The sequence below is a fragment of the Gopherus evgoodei genome, chromosome 3 (assembly GCF_007399415.2).
Source record: "Gopherus evgoodei ecotype Sinaloan lineage chromosome 3, rGopEvg1_v1.p, whole genome shotgun sequence".
Lineage (NCBI taxonomy): Eukaryota > Metazoa > Chordata > Testudines > Testudinidae > Gopherus > Gopherus evgoodei.
In genome coordinates, this window is record NC_044324.1 from 95159358 (window position 1) to 95167520 (window position 8163).

Below are 8163 nucleotides of genomic sequence, written 5' to 3' on the forward strand. Positions count from 1 at the left end.
TCAATCAGTTGAAGTCTGCGAGTGATATAGGTTTTAATCTTGTTCTGTCAACAGAAGGCGAAACTTATTCTTTACTTAATTTTATTGTAACATCTCATTGAGTTTACTAGAACCTCACTTAACCCTGTTTTGTCCAGCTTGCACCTGTCATTCATTGATATAGACTTGACTTTATGTATAGTATTGCTAAAGGGACACTAGTTAGTTTCAAAACCTCCAAGTTGAAAATTAAAAAAAAACAAACTTTAAATCATGTTGTGAATATTTTTGAATAATTCCTTTAAAACACTTTCAGGATTGGTTTTTTTTGCTCCCTTATTTGATTAACCATTATAATGCAAGTTTCTTCCTTGCATACTGTTTGTTTGGGGGAAATAGTGAAACTGCCATTTCATAGCATGTTATGTACAAAGTAAACATTGCATTGTTTTGCCAACTTGTTTCAGACAGTCATAGTAATCTTAGATGTGTTTAACTATAATAAGTACAACATTTTCAAACAAAATGTGACTTTCGCACTGACTCTTTTTTTCTCTAAATTAGTGTGTATTCTCTATGGAAAACTGTTGTGGAACAGAGTGAAGCAATATGGCATTTGTGGTGTCCTCTGTTCTCCGCTAGCCCATTGTGCTCACCTTTCTGTTGTTTTCAGTGTTTAAAGTAACAGCACAAAACAGATTTTTCATTTCTAAATGTTATATAGATATGACATTGGTCATTTTGGCTGCTGCACAGTGGAAATATTGGTGGAAGGTGAACAAAAGATAGGATGGAGAAGTGAGTAAGACTAGCTGGCCCAGCATTAGAGATACAGGGCCAGATCTTGGTCTGGTGTAATTGGAGTAGCTCCATTGACGTCTTCCATCCCAGCCTAGAGTAACTAACAAAAATATTTGTGTCCTGGAATGAATTTATTGTGGAGTTTCTAAATTAGCATTTAGAAAGGTGTTAATCGATTGCCAAGTAGGTGAAGTTACAACAGGATCACAACTCTAATCTAGACATACTTGGTATTTCTTCCCAGAGCATTTCCATTGGGAAAATTGGGCCCTCTAAGAGACTGTCTAAATACACACATTGCCCTGGTTTAAATTACACTGTGTTGGTTAAACTAATGCAATTTCTATATGTGGAGACTTTTATGTAGGTTTAAAACAAGTTTTTGGTTTGGCTTGCACCTCAGTATGCTTACCAACACAAGGTAAATGATATAAACCAGGTTTAAATGGCAATAAATAGCCAAACACACAATAGCACTGGTTTAACGGAGTATAAAATTACATCTTTAGTTAACCTCTGTATGTAGACCAGGTCTAAATCTCCACTGGCAGCAGCAAGAAAATGCAGCTCTACCAATGATAGCAAGAGAACTTTTGCCCTTTCTACACTACAGCTTCCAATATTTCCTAGTGTTAGGCAAGCTTTATGATACTGCCCTTCTGCTGTGAGAACCAGAAAGCATAGATTAATAGTTTTTTAAACATAATTTGGTCTAGTGATCACTACACGTGAAGTACTCAAGGACAATTCAGATATAAATCAGAGTCAGCAATGAAGTTTTGGCTACAAGGGAAAACATAAAAGGAAAAAAAACAGTTCATCTTGTTCCCGAGTAACATGGTTCATGGTAGAAATATCGTAACTTTTTGCTTACATTTAAGATAAACTGTTTTCAATAGTAGCCTCCTAGCATAGCATCCTCCACTTTCTTTTGTTCTCAGCTTTGGTATAAGCACATTTTTATGGTCTACTAGCAAATGTTTTTGATTAGGTATAAATGTGTCTGTGATGAAGAAAGAGGAGTCAAGGTTTTCAAATATTTCCAGGCTCTGCTCTTCCCCCATAGTATTCTCTAATCACTTTCTTAATAGGATTTATGTTATGCTACAATTCCTATTGTATGTAGACAAAGATGTATGTCAGAATACATTATGTTTACCAATAAAATAGGTATTTATTCCTAATACCAGCATAACTATGTAATAATCTAGTCATTATGAAATGTAGGTTGAGTAATTCATCCCCAACTTTCTGAGTACAGCCCAGAGGCTGGGATAGCCAGTCCAATGGGACCTTATTTCCTTATTCACCAACCCCCTGTCTGTTCTTCAATGGGGAAGTAACAATTAGGTCTCCGTAGTTTTTATTCCTCTTTCTGAATTCCTTCCACCTTATGGACTTAGATCTCCTGTTGAAAGGCTAAGCATGGAGGGCTTTAGGGGGAAGCTGTTATTCCTCTGTTCTGGGCTAACTCTGGATGCAGACCCAAAAATGTATAAGTTTATCTGCAAAGCATTATGCCAGCCTAACTTCTGTCTGAATTGTTACTTGTTCTCAGGGGTAAATGTGCTGTAACTGTTGCAATGGGAGCCTCTGCCTTGCACTGGGGCAGCTAGCAGGTTTGGGTCATGATTTAAAATGACAGCTGCACCTTCTGCCGTGGAGACCTAGTTGATGTGCTAAATGTGGCATCAGAAAATGCCTCCTTGTCAGATTTTGTTAGTGGCAGCAAAATCTGACACTGAGTATGTATCATGTATTAGTTCCTCATCAAAAGTTGCTTTCTTTTCTTCTCGTGCACAATATTGACCCTATCAAAATGGGCTTCCTTTCATCTTTCCTCATCCCTCCTTTATTTCAGAAGGGTACAAACAGTTTAAAACATGGAAATAATTTGGCAAATGTGATACGTTTGAATTAATTTGTTAATATATCTTTACCATAAACATTTTTATTTTTCTACATTTAAAAATACTGACCTTATCATAACGATTATTAAACTTCAAGATTGAGTACTTTATTAGATATAATTTTAAATGTTCATTTTTATTATTAAATACACTATTGCAGCAGTACACTCTCCTTAATGTCTAAGGCTTGTCTACACAAATATTAAGTTATTAATCTATTATTTTGGGTGACATTTGACATACCTTGAAAGCTATTAAGAAGTTATATAATTGTTAAAAAAATAGTATTATTTTTAAATAATAAGGTTTTCTTGAGGAAAAACTAATTAAATAAAAAATCTGAACTTTATGGATCACACATCTACATAGGACGAGAACAATCACAAATGAATAGTCGGATTAGATGGACCAAAACGTTTAGGGTCTAATCCAGCCTAAGGGGATCCACCTTTGTCTTGAAGGACTGGGATCTAAATGTTTTCGTTAGTCTTGGCAAATTGACTAATCCTTTTGAGGGCTCTATAGGGGAGGGCATTTGTGCTCGCACACATTCTCTCTCTCACGCACACACACACACACACCACACACACACAATGTTGTTAGGAGAACTTTTCTGTGCTCTGTGTGGCACCCGTCAGCGTCCTCTATTCAGCTGTTGACAGGCTATTGATTTGGGATTTTGATTTTTTGTTTCCTCTAAATTGACGGGATTCTTTAAAACCCTCAAACCATGTAAGTAAAGGTAATAAACGTTAAACTATCATACGGTTCAGCCACTAGGTGGTGATGTGTCATACCGTACCTGAGCATACAATAGCTATACCTCTCAGCAGTGGCTGCACATTAAAGGATCGTATAGTAAATACATCTGGTGTATATTTGAGAAGGAAGCTCTGTAGCCAGTCCATATCTGGTACAGAAGCCTAGCCTACTAGTAGCAGTCCTGCAGTCTACATGTACAAGGAGTACATTATACAGTGTCAGAAGTCAAGGTAGCCCAACTGATGCCAGAGAAGGCAGAAGAACAGAAGGAAAACAGCAATAAAGGTTGCAAACTGAAGGAACAAAGCAACAAAGGTTGCAAGTTTTAAAACATGCTGCCCTTCAGTGCTTCAGGGAACTTCAACTTTGATACACCTTCAGAATGGACAGACTGGAAGCAGTATTTTACAAAATTTTGCATTGCTACAAAACTGCACTAGGAAACTGGAGATATTTAGGAATCTTCTTATTTTATGCTGTGGGGAAGCAAGCAACACATATTTTTAAATCTTTTGCCTTTACTGAAGACGATCACAAAGAGGACTATGAAACGGCTCTGACTGTTGGATGCATACTTTATACCTCAAGAAATGTGATTATGAAAAAGCATGTTTTTACCAGTGAATTCGAGAACCAGAAGAAAATAAGAGCTCTTTATATGAGCTCTTTTATAAGAGCTCTGCATCCTTTGGCTACCACTGTGATTTTTGGGACTGCAAAACATGAAAATATCAGATGCAGGATTGTTATTGGGTAACAGACGAAAGCCTCTCATAGCAACTACAGTTAAAAATCTCTTCACACCTATCCAGATAGCAAAGTTGTCTGTGTGCTGCTGGCAGGCCAGATGCCAGCTCTTGCTCAGACTGCACGCTTAGTTAAGAACTGACAGATTGATAGCTGGAGAACAGACAAGTTCCACCTGTATGTTAGTTTTGCTCAAAATAGGTATTAGTCCTATAAGAATCTATTTAGTGTTTAGACTCTATGAATGCTTGTAAGTTGCTTGCATGCATAATCTCACTTGTAATGCCAGAATTCCATGCTATAAGACAATATGTTAATTTATAACTTTGAAAATGTTAGCTCTGACCTTGTGAACGCATTGCAAGGGAATTGCCACAACCCCGTGCACCATCCAGAAGGAAAATTAGGTGAGCCATTAAGGAATATCACAATACTAAGGATTGATTAATGACCCTAATGCACCAGGAAAATGTTACCTGCAAGGAAGCTCAGCCTGTGGGCTTGGAAACTGAATGAGGGAAATAGAACAAAGCCACAGGAAAATTTCCATATTTTTGACTGTTTGAACTCTGAAGGGCCAGAGAGTCTAAACAGAGGCCAGAGAACCTCAGGGGGCTGCCTCTTGGATTCTGCCCTGAAAGACATTTGAATTGACAGATCAGTATAACTCGTCACTCTTAGGATTTAGATAACTCTGTGTATATGTTTGCTTGCTTTAACCTTTAAATAACTCCTTTTATATCTTTTTCCTTGTTAATAAATCTTTAGGTAGTTTATTACAAGATGGCTACAGAAGTCTCTCTGGTGTGAAACCTAGAGTACCAATTGATCTAGGGTAAGTGACTGGTCTTGTGGGACTCGAAGCAATCTGAATATTTTGTGATTTTTGTGTAAGTGACCATTTATCACTTTATAAATCCAGTTTGGGTGGCAAGATAGACTGGAGAGTCTAAGGCAGTGGTGGGCAACCTGTGGCCTGTCAGGGTAATCCACTGGAGGGTCGTGAGACCAGTTTTGTTACATGACCATCCACAGGCATGGCTGCCTGCAGCTTCCAGCAGGGCTGCATTAACCTTTTGTGGGCCTGACGCCAAACATGTGAGCCCCCCGTGGGAGCGATGGAGCATGGTGTGGGTGGGTCAGTCCCCAGAGTGAGAGGCCAGCCAGGGGCCATGTGGCATGGCAGGGGCAGCCCCCCTCAGGGCAGCCCCCCTCTGCCCAGCCCAGTGCCAAGGCACTATTTACAAACTGGCAGTTGCCAGATGCACAATGGCCCACCCCTTCCCTTCCCTTCAGGGGTGGGCCCATGCGTTGCCACATAGGCCCCTTCCCAATACCAGAACATACATACCCCCGATTCAGTATGGCCAAAGCCCCCCAGACCCTGCCACAAATGCCACAGTGCCTTGCACAACACCACAACTTCCAGCACCCCAAACACAACACCCACTCCCTAGTGCCTCAACACACAGAGCTCTTACCCGCCCCCTCACAGCGCAGCACTCACCCAGGCCCTCCAGAGACCCCTCCCACACAGCCTGCCTTCCGGCCCTACTGGGAGGCGACTGTGTCTGCTGGGCTGAGCTGCCAGTGTAGCTAGGGCTGGTCCCAGGGTGGGGAATCACTCTGGCCCCTCAGGAGTGGCTTGCTCAGCCAGGCCAGGGCCTGCCCCGCCAGGCTCTATCAGGACCCACTTGCCTGGAGGGGCCCAGACAAGCCCCTCATATTGCCCACCCCAACTGGCCAAGACTGGCCAGGCTTCTGCATCAGTCCCAGGCGGCTCAGCTCCAGGGAGACAGGTTGAGTCGCCACTTCCCGCAGCTCCCATTTGTCAGGAATGGCAAACTGCAGCCACTGGGACCTGTAGGTAGCCATGTCTGTGGCTGGTCAATGTAAACAAACTGTCTCGTGGCCCACCAGCAGATTACCCTGACAGGCCGCAGGTGCCCACCTCTGTGTTATTGACTTGGTGAAATCTAATTACGGAACACACCAAAGTTTGGGGTGTCTGCCCTGCTTTTGACTGCCCTGAGGAAGGCATTCACAGTTGTGAGCCACTCCAGACAGTGTGACAGTCTGAACTAGTCAAAACAGAAGAACGCGAAGTGGAGCAATTTGAACTAGCTTACACACTGTAAACAGACACCGTATGAGTGCTAAAAGTATTACCATAATAGTCCTGAGCTCTGAGGGAGTCCCAAGCTAACTACAAAACATTCTAGACTAAATGCACATGATGTGGAAAGTTGCGTAGCTCGTGTGGTGAAATATGTAATAAAAGTGCAAAATACTAAGATGTCATGGAGCTGACTAGAATTACAGTCAAGAGCATTGTTTCTGGGATCTGTCATGTGTGATGGTGCATATCTTGCCTTGAGAGTGAAACTGAAATATTCATTGGAAGACTACTGACTTTAAAATTGACTACGAAGCAGAGGGGCTGTCATCTCAGAAGTGACTTACAATCACCTTGAACTCCTCCAGAGCTGAATCACCCACAGCTCTGACTAGCCCAGAGATATTCTGATTGAATGGGTCAGTTCACCATAGAAACAATTTACAAAGATGAAAGCTTTGAATCAAGCTTTCATGTGATCAAAGAATCAAAGACCAACACTTCTTAGCTGCAGCATGGCAGCCATGATGGGCCTAGTGAGAAAAAGTGGAAGAACTCAATTGAAGATCCAGTACAAATAACCTTCTGAGACAATGCTGAACCATGCAGTGTACCTACACATTGCAGGATTCCTATCCCCTTACTTCATACAGTGGAAACTGAGTTTAAGAGAATGGAACAGATTTGCTCAGCGATTTTCTCGCTATTGCTAACAGGCCAGCGTGTCCCAACGGTACTGGTTGTAGAGAAAAGTGGAAAAATACAAATTTGTGTGGCTCTTAAAAGACTTAATGAAGCAGTTTTGGCAAGATTTTGCTTTCTTAGATTACCTTTTGGGATTACCAGTGCACCTGAATTTTTCCAAAGATGAACAGAACTGTTAATGAACACTAATGGAGCTGGGTTTTCATGGATGATAGTGTGATATATAGTCTTTGATGGAAGAACACAACCCAACCCTCAATTAAGTTCTCAGCCTAACAATTCGATTTGGATTGAAGCTATAACAGGACAAGTGTTTTTTTCTGCCTATTCCAAATCAAGTTGTTTGGGACACAATAAACAAGGATGGAATAAGTCCTAGCCTTGAGAAAGTAAAAGCAATTTCAGAGTTGAATGCACGAGCAAATGTACAAGAATTGAGATGCAGACCTGGGGATGATAAATTACTTTCATCAACAGCTACAAGACCTTTCTACAGTGTCAAAACCACTAAATTAACTATTAAAGTCCAACACCTCTTGGCAGACCTTGGAAGAGACTACTTCAGGTTTATGTGAATTCAGAGGAACATCATTACTTGGCCGTCATGGATTATTTTTCCAAGTATATAGAAATAATGTATTTTAAAGACATAATGACTCACTTAGCAAGAAACTGCAATGCACTTTTGTTCACTTTGGTATTCCAAAACACTAGTGATGCACCATGGATCCAGCTCACAGTCGCAGAATTTAAGTCATGCTGAATGAATTATGAGGTTGGTCATTTTATTTAGCATCTGTATTCCCCCCAAATGACTGGAGTGGCTGAGAGAGGTGTACAGATAGTCAAGAAAATCCTACATCACGAAGAACCATTCCTTGCTTTTCTGAGTTGTGCTTCAGTATTGTTGGCTGTCACTCTGGCATAACCCTCGGTAACTCGGAAAGGTGATAGACCACAAGTGTCAATGAAGCCCTCCTGTTGTAGGCCTCAATGAACCAATGTTCCTCCATGTTAAACACTTTGTGTAACCTAGTGTAACCTAATGTACTAATAGCTGCAAAATGTAGTGTTAGCAGTTAGTTTTCGGTTGTAACAGCCAGTTCTCTGCTGTAATACTTAAAGCTAGGCTAAAGCACGCTC